General features: G+C 48.7%; 2 pseudogenes; both read right to left on the reverse strand.

Annotated features, from left to right (window-relative positions):
* Nucleotides 1-4049: 4049 nt before the first annotated feature.
* Nucleotides 4050-5081, reverse strand: LOC149345359 (uncharacterized; annotated as a pseudogene).
* Nucleotides 5082-9042: 3961 nt separating this feature from the next.
* Nucleotides 9043-12615, reverse strand: LOC149345360 (uncharacterized; annotated as a pseudogene).
* Nucleotides 12616-16530: the final 3915 nt, after the last annotated feature.

Consider the following 16530-nt stretch of genomic DNA (forward strand, 5'->3'; position numbering starts at 1 on the left):
TACTTGTGATTCTCTAGGTGCACTATGATCTACAGAGACAATTTTGTGTATTTCTCTAAAATTTTGATCATTTCATACAACTTGATGTGTATATTCTGCTTTAATATTTCATTGTAAGTGTATTTCATGGTTTTTATTCTGTAGTGTGCACTTTTGTTTTCCTTTTGTTGTATCTTTCTTATGTTTATTTCCATCACCTTATATGTCGAAGCCACTGTAACGGTTTTCGGGGCTCAGTCAAGCTGCGAAAGCAGCTTTTTCCCTGGAAATCCTTCCAGTTGTTTTCGCGAAATAAATTCAATTCAATTCAGTTGTTGGGATCAGGTAGCGTGGTCGGGCCGGAGGAGGGGACGAGGAAGTCCGGAGACGCGGTTAAGAAGAGAAAACAAGGGAAAACTTTGCACAGACTATTTACATGATTTACCAAAAAGAGCAACTAGAGTTACTCCCAGTGGAAGGGAGCTTCTTCGCCAACGGGAGTCTCTCGGCCAAACTTACAGCCGAGTTAAATAGGGCTCTCATTGCCTAGAGTCCCTAGACAGAGGACGGCCTCGCCCAGGCGGGAGTGCCAGAAACGTTCACTTTCGCGCACAACCTCACACTTTCTCTGACTTGTAGCCACGTACCTCTCACATTTTAGAGCTTGAGTGTGGAGAACGCCGGCGAGGTCGCGTAGGCTGCGGTAGGTTAGCACGGACGGTTCCATGGCCAGCAGATGGAAGACACAGCGGACGAAACCTGAGCTTAATAACACCCGACTCGTGGGGCAGGCACGCAGGAGGGCAACTCCTCAAACAAGACCTTCGTCTCAAGACCTGGCCGCGATCATTGGGGAAGATAACGCCCCACTGGTCGCTGCGGTGGCTGTCGGCGCGTCACGCGGCACAGGAAATGCTGCATGCTGCAAGTCAATTTGCATGCTGTAGGTGTTTGCAGCGTACACGAAACAAGGACGGACAGAAAAGGGGACGAAACAAAGCGCTGACTTTCAACTGAGCTTTATTGGGAAAAAATTTTTATATACAAAATACAATATTTTTATACAAAAAAATATAAAAATTTTTGTATAAAAGTCGCTTATTTTTTCCAATAAAGCTCAGTTGAACGTCAGCGCTCTGTTTCGTCCCCTTTTCTTTCCGTCCTTGTTTCGTGTGTGCTGCGAACACCTACAGCATGAAAAACCAACTAGCCCAAGAAAAGACGATTCTGATCAATTTGCATCCTGTCTTAAAACTAACTAATGCAATGAAAGAAAACAAACAAGCAGCAGAATAAGCGCGGGGGTGAGACCATATCTCAGAAATGAACTCGTTCACCCTACAAAGAACTGCGCCATACAAAGGTTACAAAAAATAAAGAGTCTTCAAAGTTACATCATTGTAATGAAAATTAACGAAAAGTACAAAATTCCACACAGGCAAAGCTCAAAAGTTTTTACAGGAGTACAAACACAAGAGGCATTTAGGGCTGGAATTCTGTGTTGAGATTCAAGGAGTCCCCTGACCCCTATTCTTCAGACGCGCCCTGCGCGGTCGCGGCCTGACGGCCTCTCTACCAGCCTATGCTTCATAGAAGCTGAAGAGCTGATCAGTTCCGTCTGCGCTCGACGCGCTTTCAAAGCGTTGGTGGCGCTTGGGGAGCTTAAAGCGAGACTGAAGCACTTTTTTTGAAAATCAGGCTGGCAGCGGCGTCCAATAGTTTTTCATGCTCTATACTGGAATATCGCATCCAGCCTTGTCACCGACTTTACTTAAGTTCATGATGACTATGAAATCCTTTCCGTAAGCAACGGCAGAAATATCTTTACTGTTATCTACCGGCCGCCTAAAGGCAACTTCTCCAATTTTAGCACCTTTCTTGACGAATTCCTCGAATGGGTCACAGAAAATAATCTTAATCTTGTTCTAGGTGGGGATATCAATGTAGAGTTGCTCTGATAGTCTACCAACAAACTAGAAATTGAGTCCGTATTGCTGTGCAATAGTTTTATTTCGGTTATAAAAGAGCCCACTCGGTTGCAGGCAGCGACGGCAATCGTCGTCTTTTTCACCAACCTTCCAGCTGATTGTATGAAATCAGGGGTTATTGCTGCTCATATCAGCGACCACCTGCCCATATACTTGACAGTCGATTCTTTAACGTCTAAAAAACAATTTATTTCCCCTGTAATAAAATACCGGCGCATTAATCCTACCACATTAAATTACTTTCGTGTTGCACTTGAAAATATTGTCACGCTGTAGTGACGGCAGTCCAGCGGTCAGGAAGACACTAGCCAGTCTTAGAAACGAAGCTCTTTATTTGGGCTGAATTGCGCCCGCAAAAGAACTGAATCACTCGGCGGCGGCGTAAGCAACAAACGTGCTCTTCAGTCGTCGAACTACGAATGTCCGCCGCTCGCGGCATCGCTCAATTTAAAGCCGGCAAGGAAACTTCCAGATAGCAGGACACGATCATCTACAGTAATCTGGAAAAACCTAGATGCAGCCTTTCATGGCTGCGATCAATCGAGATTAGACTGGTCGCTTCTCGCGCCACGAACAAAAATGATAACAGCCCTTTCCTGCAGCCTTGAGCGTGAACGAACAGACACTACAATGATACGTGGCAATATTGACTGGAGTGTCGTTGTCAATGAAACCGATCCTAATGATGCCTATAATGCGTTCATTACAATATTTAAGAGTAAATATGAACAAAAACCTTCCTTACGAAACCTTCCAAAAACCCCAGAAAGCACGAAAACCGTGGATAACCACAGCATGCCTAAATATGATAAAAAGGAAAACCGACATGTACAACCGCTTTGTTCAAACTAGGTCACTGGATGACCTCCAACAATTTAAAACATACCGGAACCAAGTTCCTTCCTTCGTCGTGCTGAAAAAGAGTACATAGAAAAACTATTCAACTATGACTTGCTTAAAAGGGCTGATCTTGTGTGGCGCAACATTAATCGAATTTTAAATCGAGGTACAACTCCTAGTGGCGTGTGCGAGATTTTGGTCGACGACAAACCTGTGAATGGGAAGGCGTTAAGAGACACTTTCAACAATTACTTTTTGTCTCAGGCAGCTCAAAATGGGAATTTAATGAGTGTGCAATGCCTGGACGATAGGGTTGTTTCTAGTGCATTCCTGTCACCTACTGACGCAAATGAAATCAGAAATGATCTTCTGACCTTACCCAACAGTAAGGCACAGGATATTGACGGCCTGAAAATGTTACCAGTTAAAGGGGTACCGTGATGATTTCCTCAGTACCAGTTAATATCATTAAATAGATTCATCTTGCTTTCCAGAGACGAGAGCAGAAAGAATTATTGAAATCGGAGCATGCAAACGAAAGTTATTCCACTCTGAAAATTCGAAATGAACAGCTCAGACGAAAACGCATTTCACTCACCAATTTCACTCACCCAGTACCAAGATTGGGCGCTACCAATCAGAACCGCGCCTAGCGCACACGCAGCGGAAGCGTGCATGCAGTTGTTGCTTTGTCGAGGCTGTACACAGCCGCGCATTTTGACGGCGTCTTCCCCCCGTGCACGCGACGCCGTAGTCAGGGCAGGGGTGACTAACGACAAAGGAAGCTCCCCGAAGTTTCTTTTTAGTCGGACTGGAAGGCTGTCGGTGGTACCCTCCTTCTCCCCAAACTCGACTCCCGTTTCCTGTCCGGCCTTTCTCTTCACAATTTTGGGCAAGGTGTGTCGACAGGCTTTTTTTTTCGCTGCCGTCTTGGTATGGTCACGGCCGGTCTCGACGCGCCCACTAGACACCTTTACTACTACTGGTGGCTACGGTGGGGGGGGGGGGTACGCTCGCATTCTGCCACCCTTTTGAACGGGGGCACTGCTTGGAGCGGGGTGGGGGTGTGGGGAAGGGGGGATTCGCAGGTAGCGCACGCGCAGTGGTCGACACTTGGACAGGGCTCCTTTAGCGTGTGGTGCAGCTCGCACCGGGGAGGGCTCCTATGCACCGAGACTGGTGCACGGGGGCAGGGGCCCTGGAGGGGGATACAGCTGGATGGCTGGGGAGGGGGGTTACAGTTTAGAGCCTGGTGTCCAGGCCTGTCACCTGGAGGAATTCCAGGAGTATCCTGAAGGCAGCGATGGGGCTGCGGGCAGGGTGGAGCAGGTCTTGGGCTGAGTTGGTAGGGAGGCCCAGGTTACGGTTAACTTGGACCATGGTGGTGCGTGCTGCGTCCAGGGTCGGGCAGGAGCAGAGGAGGTGGTCTAGGGACTCGTCGGCCCCGCAGGAGGAGCAGGCTGGGGAGGAGGCTCTACCATGGCGATGGAGACGGGCCTGCGTCCAGCAGGAGCCCATTCGGAGCCGCAGGAGTAGAGAGCGCTCTTTACGCGGCAGGTGGTCAGGAACCCTTAGGAAGCGCTCCCCCGCTGCCAGTCGGGGATCTGGGTGGAGACCCTGGATGGCCCGCCTGAGAGCAGGGCGGGCAAAGTCGAGTTGGGTGGCTGCCGGGTTGACGGGAGAGCCGTTGGTGTGAGCAGCTCCGACCACCTCGTCTGCCGCCTCATTATCGCATTGCCGACGTGGGAGGGAACCCACTGCAGGGAAACAGGGCGGCCAGAGTCCTCGATGGTCATGAGGCGGGCCTTGAGGCGGGCAACGGTGTCCTGCCTTGTCTGCCCTTGCCGTAGGAGCAGGAGGGCAGCCCTTGAGTCCGTCACGATGACGGTTGGTTGCTGCCCAGGGATCAGAATGAGGAGGTCTGCGGCCAGGTGGAGGCCGACCAGTTCGGCCGCTGTAGACCTGGCCGGGAATCCTAGCCGGCAAGCCAGGGCTATACCAAGGGTTGGCACGAAGCAGGCTGCCGCAGCTTGTCCGGTGGTCGGGAGGACTGAGCCGTCTGTGAAAATCTGGAGGTGATCTTCCAGCGTCTCGTGCAGCAGAGCGGAAATGCTCTGTTGGAGGGCAGCGGCCGGAGTTCGCCTCTTGCTGCAGTCCTTGAGGTCCACAGAGATGGAGAGCGGAGGCCTGGTGGGTGGCGGGGGGGGGGGGGGCTGCTTCCTGGGCTGCAGGAGGGGCAAAGAGCCGGGTGAAGGTGCTCCATAGGAGCCCCATGCGGGAAGACGGGGCATGGCTGAGACGGGACAGGAGGGCCGCACCGTCTGGCGAGTGGTGCAGCCGGTCCATGTGACGAAGCCCAGTCTGGAGGAGGAGGAGAGACAGTGGCCAGGTCCCTTTAGCATACCTTACCGTGTTACCGTTACCGCTACCGGAGTACCGGGGGCCCGCCCACCGCCGCCGAGCACGCGCTGATTTCCCCCGATGCTGCAAGTGCGCGCGCAGCTCATGGGGACGTGGCGCCATCTGGCGCCGTCAAGGCGATTTGCGCATGCGCATTGGCTGCGCGCGGTCTCTCGGTACTCCGGTACCGGTAACGATAGACACCTTTAGCATAACGTGTACCGTGTTACCGTTACCGGAGTACCGGAGACATGACTGCGCATGCGCGACTTTTACCGTAGGCGACCACGGTACCGGGACGCACTTCTTACTGTGATAACGTAATGGCCGACGGCTTGCGCCTTGATTCCAGTACTAGAAATTAGCGTTTTGTGCTGTCTCGCTCCCTTCAATGCCCATTATTGATCATATTTCCGACAAACAGTGCCCTAATCTCGGTTCGAAGTTGCTACTGCTGCTTGTGATGATGTTGCGTGAAAAAGTCGCCGATGGCGAGCATAGCGCGGCGGCATCTCAAGCGAGTAGCCCACAATTAGCGCTTCAGCGAAGACTCGCACACCCAGTTGGCCAAGTGACGCGACCTGAGCAGTATATTATGTCCTGTTTACTGTCGCTTGCTTCAATTATTTCATTTATTGCAATGTGCACTAACGTGAGAAATTTCAGAACGAGTAAGCGGGCTCCGATGCTGGGCGTTGGCATGATCGGACGCCAGTGCTCTCCCCCCGAAAGCGCCGAAGTATGCCTGTGTAGGTGAGCAAGCGTAGTCTGCGCAAGGCCGAAAAGGAATCTCGAGTTGGGAGGGCCAGTTCGCTTTCTAGGGCTGAAATGAGAGGTCTGAGCGCTGAAACGATATAACCCGCAATTTCAACAATAAGCTTAAATACGAATCACGTCCAACCTTGCGTATATAGTCGAGGCATACAGCGTTCGCCTCGCGCCGCTATCCGGTTAAAGGTAACTGGTTCAACACCCGCGCCTGTTCTCTTTTTTTTCTTTTTTTTGCATTGATATTTAATTTCTAACCCCTCTTCCCGCCACAAAAAAAAAAACTCATCCTATCTTTTTTTTATTAGAATAATCATGTACTGCACTGGTGCTGGCAGCCTGCCAGCGTCAACGCGGTTATAACCCTGCAAGGCGGATAGTGAGCCAAACGATGTCGCAGCCATTTCAAGTCAAAAATCGCAAACAACAACACGTAGAGAGTAGCACGCCTTGCAATTGACAACTTCCCTATAGCTTCTCCATGGCGTGCCCGCAACCATCACAGCCTGCCCCGCTGCCGCAGCGACCTCAAGGGGGTGGTGAACGGAATCGCTTCACACCAGCGATAGACATCGTCCTTCTGCAAGATGTGCTGCGGTTCGTGCCTTTCGCTGATGCTGCCAGGTGGTCGGACGTTGTTAACAACGTGAACACGTCCACAGGCCGCAACTTCACTATGCGCAGCGTCAGGGAAAGGCACGACTTGATCCTTACGCACTTCTTGCGGAAGGACAGAAGGAATTTGAGGAGGTAAGTGTTCCTCGCGTCTTAATCGTGTAATACTTCGAAATTCACGAAGTACACTCGAAAGTCACAGCGGTCTTTCTTATTTAAACAGGTCGGGAACAGAAGAAGACTATAACACCCGCGACAAGCTGTTACAAGAAGTCGCCGACCTGGCGCGGTACCATGGCTGCAAGCCGAAGGCACCGGCCAAGAGAGCGAAGGCGCCCGAAGAGTTCCAGCTGCGGCCGCGCCCTCCGTCTGCCACCGCCACCACCGAGAATGACATGAGGCAGGCAGACAGAGAGAGGCGAGCAGCCACAGTTGTATCTTACGCCAGGGCGTCAGCTCGAGCGAGAGGTAAGAGAAAATCTTTGTTATACGTTTAACCAGCCTCTACATTCTGGACACCTTGTTACCAAACAGTTCCCGAGTACATTTGGCTACAGTGTCAGCAGCAATGGGATAAAAAGCAATCTGCTGTTAATACCTTTGATTTGCGACTGTTACAATTTCAATTGTTCACTGTGCTGCAATATATCTGAATCCAGTGAAATGTCTGCTTTGCTATATTTTATTACAAAACATTTTTTGCCGCCATGAAGTCACTGCCTGCGTATTGACATATCCACCATGTTTTCACTTAAGAAAATATGCATGTTTTTTCTACAAGGATGAACGTGTAGACCAGGAGTTGTGCCACTGCGCTTGCTGATGGTGCATAAATTGGTGCAGACTTGCAAACACAATTTTATTTTGTATAAAGCAAGCAGAACAAAATGAGGTTGCCCGAATTATGACATGCTGCCCATGTGACACTGTCTGTATTTGACATAACAATTTATTACTCCAGACCACAGCACCAGTCAATCCCCGCAGGACATTCTGCTCAACATTTATGCGGACGACGCCAGCTGCCAGGTAGTCGGACTACGCCTGATACACCAGTGCGGAGTGATGTCGCAGCAGGCACCTCCGCAGAAACACCAGCTGACAGCGTCGCTGCTGTTCGCAGCCCTCTACATCCAGCAACTGCTGGTTCATGCCAGACACCGTCTGGTGTTCGCATGATGTAACAAGTGAAGGCGGGCTAGTTGGTGGTTGCTGTTCGCATGATGTCATTGCGAGGTAAGCGGACTATTTTTGAGAGATTACATGATCGCTTCTACCGAAAAACCCTTATGGCCTGCACTGCCACATATGACACTTGCATGTGCAAATACTTTACCATGTCAGTATTAGCCTTTATGTGCAATGCATCAGAACATGGCAGTAGTAATTAAAGGACGCATATGGATGCTGTAATTCGTTTCAGCATGCATAACACTACCTTAGCGCAGAGCAACATTTAACAACATGCTAAGTACTGCCCGATATTTTTAATTGCAAATTCAACTCTGCGAGGTGCATTCATCACTCCCTTAGATTTTTTTCGTACAGAACTGCAGAACAGGAGTTCTGCGACTCTGGATTATTTGCAGGGGCGCGGAACCATCGAAAGCCGCCGCCTGGACCTTGAGGAGCAGCGACTTGTCCTCAAAAAGCAGAAACAGGACCTTGCGGCTCAAAATAAAGAGAATGAGCGCATTATGCGCTCAGAAGAGAGGGCCGAAGAGCGCCGCATTTTAGCTGAGGAGAGGGCGGAACTCCGCCGTATTCTCTCAGAAGAGAGATTACAGAACCAAGCCATCATGGCTACTGAGCGCGCGGAATTGCGCAGAATAATTGCTGAAGAGAAAACGCAACATTCACACATGATGGAGGAAATGATTCAGCAACAAAAAAAGCACCTGAATCTCATAGACACCCTCCTCAAGCAAATAAATAAAACATAAATTTGTAGGAATGCAATCTGTTGTCCGAGACTCTTGCTTCTCCTCCCTATTTCCTCTCCAAGTGTGTCAATATGCTTTCATGTGAAGGTTAAATGTCTGGCGCTGCACTATTTCCTGGTTCAACATAAAAAGGGCTGCGGCGGATAAAATTCATGTATCTGCCAGCCAAAAAAAAAGGCTTTCTGCAGTGTCTTTTACAGAACATGGAATTCCTCTATAGCACAAAGCACGCTGTAGTGGCTGCTAGCATAATGCAAGTCATACTGAGTGCATGCATACCCGTAAACAGCACTGCTAGAGACAAGATAATGAATGTTACATGCATAGGTTTCCAAGTAGGGTCAAATTTCGTTGAGGACTCAAGCTGGCTCACTTTATCTCCTATACCTCCTGCTGAAATTGATTCAGGAAAACAAGCACCCAGCTCTGGCAGCATGTTTTACATGCAAGGATGAACATATATTTAATAATCCAAATTTACCCTCGAGGAATTCAATGGTGTGACCTCTTCAAAATGGCACTAAATATTCATCACGTGCTGGAGCATCCAATTAAAAAAAATCTGTCACTTGGCTGCCATACAGGCATGTATGGCAGTTGGCAAGGAGGGTGGCGACTTTGTACATGCGCCCTAAAGCCTGCACATGAAGCCTCTGGTTTCTGTGGTAATCTACAAATGCAAAGTCGCCAGCCACCTTGCCAAAGCCCCACTCCACGGCTTGTCGTACTGTGCTCATGGCACGATTGAAGTGGGCCTCGTCGGGCTGCAGATTCGAACCTCCGTAGGGCTTGAGCAGAAGTGGGCGAAGGGGATACGCAGGGTCCCCGTAGATGACATACTTGTGTCCTTGCACAAGCTTTTCAAGGTTATTGTACAGCATGGTCTGCCGCAAAATACCTGCAATTGTGAGAAATGTGTTCGTAAAACAGTAAACTTGGGGAGGGGCATAAAAATACAGGAAAAAAGGGCTATGCTACTACTAGCAGCACGTACACTTAGATGCATTGTATGTGATTGTCGACGATGTAGATGAGAAGGCACTAGAAATTACTCTTCGTTTTATCCATGCACCTGTCTTACCACCTTGACATGTGTACCACAAAATTAGGAGAGACATGGCTCAAGTCTACCTTAAGTAGAAAAATTTAGCGCACCATGTGCTGGGTTACTATTACCAGAGTACCAGACTGACCATGTTTTTTTGCTGCCCTTTAGCAAGAGCAGTGTAGGTGAAATTCCTTGTCACTAGGTGACTGATCTGAAAGTGCAAGATCTCTCTGTTGATGGCCAGCTCTTCAGTACACAACAAAACTCCGTTTCTGGAGCACGTAGATGTGATTTTCAAGCTGGTGAACTGCTAAACCATGCTGCAGCCACTCGACCAAGACATAATACAGTCTATGGAAGCCATCTGCAGTACAGCACAGGTGCATCGGATTCTCTTGCACCTCTGTAACATGGTTGAAAGCCCAACCAAAGTGAATGCTCATAAGCATTGAAAAGGCTACCAGCCTAGTGGCACGTGTCACACAGCCCTGTATGTAACTACTACCGAAGAGCTGGGTTTACTGCAGCTCACAACTCTGCTAATGACGTTGTCAGCAACTGTGCCGACAATCGTAGTGCTGTCAGTGCTGCCCCGCATCTCCAAGGATTGCTTGGCACCTATCAAAGCACGTCAACAGAGAATCAAGAGTGCTTCTCGAAGAGTACACCTTACTCAATGGCAGGGTGTTCATCTGCTCACAGCTAACAGGTCACAAAGCAACTAAAGACGACTGAGAGACTCACGAGGACAACCAAGCGGACAGCGACTTCAAATCGGCCGAAGAGCCAAGGGTGGTGCTAATCCGTAAAACAAAACAGGCGCTTGACGATTGTAACTGTTTACTGCGTCCCTCTGGGACCTTCCGACTCTGCACGTTCTCGGCATAGACTGTATCAGGACAGCCATAGATGCAGTTACTTAGTTCCTCCTAGAACAAACTTTTCTAACAAAGAATTCTTTAGTTCCTGTGTGTCTCGTTATGGAGGCGTCTGACTTGAGAAATGAAGCCATCCTTTTTTACACATCTCAAATTGTGCACCAATTCGCCCAGCAACGTGTCTTACTGCCAGGTGTTTGACTGTTCAGAGAGGCATTGGACGCTGTGGAGGCGTTTCACACTACACAGGCGTTTGACATCACAGTGCACTCAGTGCCCACAAGTTTGACGAGTATATACACATAGTGGAAGTCCTTCCATGGCACCAGAAATCAAGACCCGCATAGTAGCTATCACACATAACCAAAAAATGCAACCAGTACGTATCGAGGCACGGCATAGAGTATGAACATACTCTTCTTGACATGCCAGATCGGAACTGAGTACTGAAAGGTTGAACCAAACATCCTTTGATATAACGGCATGCCTTCTTATAAAATAAAGTGTAAGTAAGGCACTCCAGGCTAATGCAGTTGCCACTGCAAGTCAGATTAGAAAAAAACACAGAAAGCGCTCTGAACTCAAGCAGCCAGAGCTCTCTATATAGCACAGAAATAAACTTGAGCCACCTGAGTGTGTTTGGGTACTGAGAAAGAAGCACGTGAAGCCAAAAAACAAACAAGCCAAACTGGATCCAAAAACAGAAAAGAGCTAGCTAACTAGTGTCGAGCTCGTCTCTAGATAAGTACCTAGACACAGTCAAGGGCTACAAAATATGGAGCCAAAGAGACGACTGCTTTTTAATTAGCACAGACATCACCTTTGACATGGACTGCTTCCCATACAAGATCATGCAGGCTGCAAGTGTTCAAATATGTATGTAGCAACATCCTTACAGCCAGGACTCATGAAACTGAAGCCATAATATTAGTCATTGAATGTGGCCATGTGAGACTGTAACGACACTGAAATAGCTGAAGACATCACACTGAATGAGAAAAATCACAGAAATAATGAATGGGAAAATCGGACCGTGATGATGCTTGAGAAGCTGATCCATCAGGCAGTGAAGAATAAGAGCTCGCACAGCAGCCATCCGTTATGGCAGACGACAGTGTTCAGGTAATGAGACATTCAGAGGTTGGCATACAAGCAGCTGCATTCAAAGGAATTTCACGGCTGCTGGAAAGCCTCCAACTGTCTCTGACGATGAACCTCCCGTAGCACAGTCACGCTTCACATATACGTAAAAACCAACAACATATGCAACCAGTCCTGCCATCAATATTTTTAAACGTGTCTCGGGTAACTACATTTTGCGCACGAAGACTGAGCGAAACTGGAAAAACACTAACCAGCATCGTGGCGTCGTCCGCAAAGCGGTCCGTCAAGTTGGTAGATGATGCCATTAGCAGCCATAACTGCCTGATATTTCAGCACGTGGCACCTTTTATGTCCCGAAAACTATTCCTGTTGGTCCACCGACGGCCGGCAGATGCGCCGAGCCGTCCCGTCGATGAAGCCCCAACAGTTCTTTAGCGGGGCCCCTTTTGCGTGGACAGCCTGCGAAAAACGAAAAAAAATAGTCAGAAAAGAATACTGTGGTTAGGAACCTCCCGCTTATCCCAGAAACGAAAAGTCACCTAACCTGCGAGAGTACATCGAGGCTGGAAAGGGTCAACCAGCGGTGCGTCGTCAGGTCCGCAAGCAAGTGGGCAAAGTAATACTCGATGTGAGCCATTACTTTGCCCACAATGCTTGAAATCGCTGATGTGTGCCGTCCGAAAAGGATTTCTAAGTCCAGGAGCCTATTAGGGTAGGCAAAACGCCGCAGGAGCATGCAGAGCGCCTCGTCTCCTGGCACCTGCACCCGCTGCGCGGTCACCACCACATCGGGCATCTTGAGGCAGCGCAGGAGGTCGTGTATATCGTGCTTCGCGAACCTGAACAGATCGCGAAATGTGCGACCCGGCATGTTCAAGTTTATGAAGCCATATTCTCCCAGAGATTGTCGCCCCTCCTCCTCTTCGGCATTCAAAGCGTAAATGTCCTCGATCTCCTCCCATGACAGCGCGTCGAGCAGGAGGAGGTCGTCAAGGACGCTGTACGGCATGCTTGAAGCTGCGACTTGACCTTTCACGCACGAGTGCGGTCGCTACACACAATACACGCACAATTCAAAACACACGACGAAGCAGCAATACCAGCGAAATGATGAAATGCCAGCAAAAGCACGCGAGAAAACATCCATGCGAGCATGGAGAGAAAAGAATCGAGAGAAGGTAGATTGATGACGATGACTGAGGGAGAACGTAACTCACATAACTATTGAAGCCGATTTTATGGCGAAAGCCTTTAATGTCTCATCGTTGTAAGCAGCAGTTGTCGACAGAAATGTCACGCTTTTCAGTTGGTCGAAACGGTCGTGAGGTGACAGTGCGCGAATTTAAAACGGGGCCAATTGTACTTTGGCTAGTAACCATGCAACCACTCGAAGGGATCGTATAGTGATGCTCAGTTAAGTGGAACTGAGCTTAGTAAATTGCTTAATTGCCAATTAGCCTAATTAACTTTTCTAGTCAGGCCATATAAATAAATAAAACCGAGTAGGAAATTCGTCCAGCTTGGGAATCGAACCCCGGTCTTCGGCGTGCGAGAAGAGCATGCTATCCACTCCGCCATGCCAGCTCTTTTTTTTTCTTTATTGCCTGTCTTTGGCTCATGACATTGCACAACAAAAATACACATAACGCTATATACATACGACACTGTCGTGGTCAGCCAGCACGAGACTGGCTTCGTCAGCTTAAAATTCCCGCAACATACACAACGGCTCTAGTCTTGAGAGCCACTCGGGAGGCTCCGCAGCTGCTTTGCCATGCCAGCTCGATGGTTTGGAATGAACAAAGGCGCGTCTAGTGAATACGGTGTCTTCGCTCCCTCCCATCCTCCTCCCTTCCCTTCCTGTGAGGTTTAGGTGTCCACCGAGATATGAGATAAGGCGATGGCGTTCTATGGGCTCCCTGGCAGCGTTGCAAGACGCTGTCGCGTTCCAGTCTTAGAGGCGAAGCTGAACATCTTAACCATACATCATTGACCACACTTTAGGTCAAAAAAGTGCCCCCCTGAATTTTGACGGCTGTCCAACGAGATATGTGAGACAGTTACTGCGTAATTTCCTTTCCTCAAATACTATTTTCATTTTCTCCATCACGGGCACTCTTTGTCTTCTTTCACTTCCACTTCCTCCCTTACTCTACGGTGCGGTTCAGGTGTCCACCTAGATGACGGAGAATTACTGCGCCATTTCCTTTCCTCAAAACGCGTTGCGTTCAAAGGGCAAGGCATCGCGCCGAACGGGTGGTGGCGTTCCGTGGACTCCCTGGCAGCGCTACAACACGCTGTCGCGTTCCACTCCTAAAGGCGAAGCTTAAGCGTCATTAATTAACAGTTAATTAGTATTCAGGTATTAATCAGTAATTAATCATTAATTAGTGATTTGCAGTCACTTAGTAATTGGTACTCAATTATATGTGACGCCACCAATGCCACAGAAGCAGAGAAAGTGGTGCGGAAAACGCTTTCGCCTCTACGCACTTTAGACAGTCAAAGTGCCCCTGAATTTTTGTTTGTTGTTAGTGCATATCTCAAAAATATATAAAAAAATTCACCATATAAGACAAGACTCCTTTTTGCGGCGTCGTTGTTATTACATGTCACATTATTATTTGTGTTGTGTTTTTTATTTTGCGTTCTTTCTTACTTCCGCCACGAGGGTGGGCTCCGGTTGAGCCTACGGTACACGGTACAGGAGCACGGTACGCTAAAAGTCTATTCGGGCGCGTTTTTTACGGTATACGGCGGCGCATGCGCAGTCGGGCTCCCGGTACTCCGGTACCGGTAACGATAGCACGGTACACGGTATGCTAAAGGCGTCTACTTTCTGGTCTGAGCCACCGTCTTTTGAACAGCGCTGGCCGCCACGAAGGTTTCAAGCGGAATGGAAAGTGTCGCCCCTAGCTGTATTCTTATTAGTTTTCGTTCGCTTTCCCTGCTTCTTTCCAGTTTTTGTGGCATGCGAAAAGCTTTCAGTACTCAGAAACATAATATTTTGGATCCATTTCGCAAGTATAAAGGAACAAATATGCAAATTGGACGCCCAACCAATGAGAAAGGCAGCGCATTATATGGATGCCACCTCATTTCCGCTGCCGCAAATGGCCGCCGCGTTGCGACACCATCGGCTCGAAACAAGCATTTCTAGCGAAGATTAAAATATCAAATATTATCATTTCGGTGATCTCATTGCGCGTTCAGGACTCACAGTGTCCCTTACTCTGCATACAACGAATAAAGAACCTATGCTTTACGTACGTCGCAGGGCGCCTTTAAACATGTAGCCGATATCGTTAGTCCAGTGCTGAAATATATTTTTAACTGCTGCATAGAGCAAGCAGTGTTCCCCAAAAGAATGCAGATTGCGAAAGTTGCGGTTATTCACAAAGGTGGAGACAAACATCATCTGTCAAACCATCGACCTATCTCTATTCTACCTGTTTTCTCTAAGTGCCTAGAAAAGATACTGTATAAACGAATAAGCGGTTTTTGCAGCAAACATAACATTGTTAATCCCAGCCAGCATGGCTTTCTTAAAAAAGTTTCTACTGAAACCGCGCTCTTAACCCAAAAAGAACTTATTTTAGAATCATTTGAGCTGAAAGTACTTACGCTAGGCATTTTCATCGATTTTTCTAAAGCTTTCGATCGCATATCAATCATAAAATAATGTTAGCTAAGCTCGAGCACTATGGTTTCCGCGGCAAGTTTCTTCAAATAATTCAATTTATCTAGGCTTTCTCGTGCAACAGGTGATAATAAACAACAGTTTATCAGACGGCTTGCATATCTCTTCAGGCGTTCCACAAGGTAGTATACTGGGGCCCCTGCTTTTCCTCCTTTACATTTGTGATAACGCAGCAAGTCGGCAAGCTTACAGAAGCATAAAAAAGGTATGCACAGTGTGAGCGCGAGGCTTTGGTCCTAATTTTTGGACTCAAGAAATTTCATAGGTACCTGTACGGCCGAGAATTCACCATATACACAGATCACCAGCCATTACTTGGTATCCTCGGGCACGACAAACGTGTTCCAACTGTGGCGGCCGCACGTATGCAGCGCAGCTTACAGATACCAACTGAAGTTTAGGAAGGGAAAAAATGCAGAAGTGGCCGACGCCTTTTCAAGATTACCCGAGCCGGTACCCGCGAAAGACGAGGCATCCGAATGTCTGTCAGTGTTTCAATGCCTTCCGCTGACAGCTGTCGAGATAGCAAAAGCCTCAGAGCGAAGCTTAACGCTGAGCCGGGTGGCACACTTCACGTTGAACGGGTGGCCTAGAGATTGTGCAGATGATTTAAAAGCTTACTATGTTCGCCGTGACGAACTATCGCTGGAGCAGGGTGCGTAACCTGGGGTTTAAGAGTTGTAGTCCCGGAGCAACTGAGGGAACGCGTGCTAACCATGCTACATGAGGAGCACCCGGGGACCAGTCGCATGAAAATGCTCGCGCGAAGTTTTGTCTGGTGGCCCGGGATCGATTTAGCGATTGAACAGTACGTGCAGCGATGCAAAATCTGCCAAGCAGTTCAACCTGCGTCCCGGCCGTCCCTCTCCACCCTTGGCCATACCCCGCGCACAGCTGGTCACGCGTGCATGTGGATTTTGCACAGAAAGAAGGAAACGTGTTCCTCGTACTGGTAGACTCGTTCTCAAAATGGAGTGAAGTATGGCCAATGCCCTCAACGTCTGCATTGTGTGTGTGTATTCGTGCCTTTCTTTTGTCCCGTCTTCTTCGCGCAGTTTTGTTTCGCTCTAAGCATTAAAAACCATTGAGAAGATAGGGGTGTTTTTGCCGCTTACGGCTTGCCTGATGTATTGGTGAGCGACAACGGGCCACAGTTTACGTCAGCGGAGTTCACTGACTTCCTGAGCACCAACGGTGTAAAACACGTGCGTACCCCGCCTTATCATGCCGCATCCAATGGGGCTGCAGAAAGAACTGTGCAAACCGT

Source organism: Amblyomma mixtum, chromosome 5 (assembly GCF_055824585.1).
Source record: "Amblyomma mixtum isolate Tamu chromosome 5, ASM5582458v1, whole genome shotgun sequence".
Taxonomy (NCBI): Eukaryota; Metazoa; Arthropoda; class Arachnida; order Ixodida; family Ixodidae; genus Amblyomma; species Amblyomma mixtum.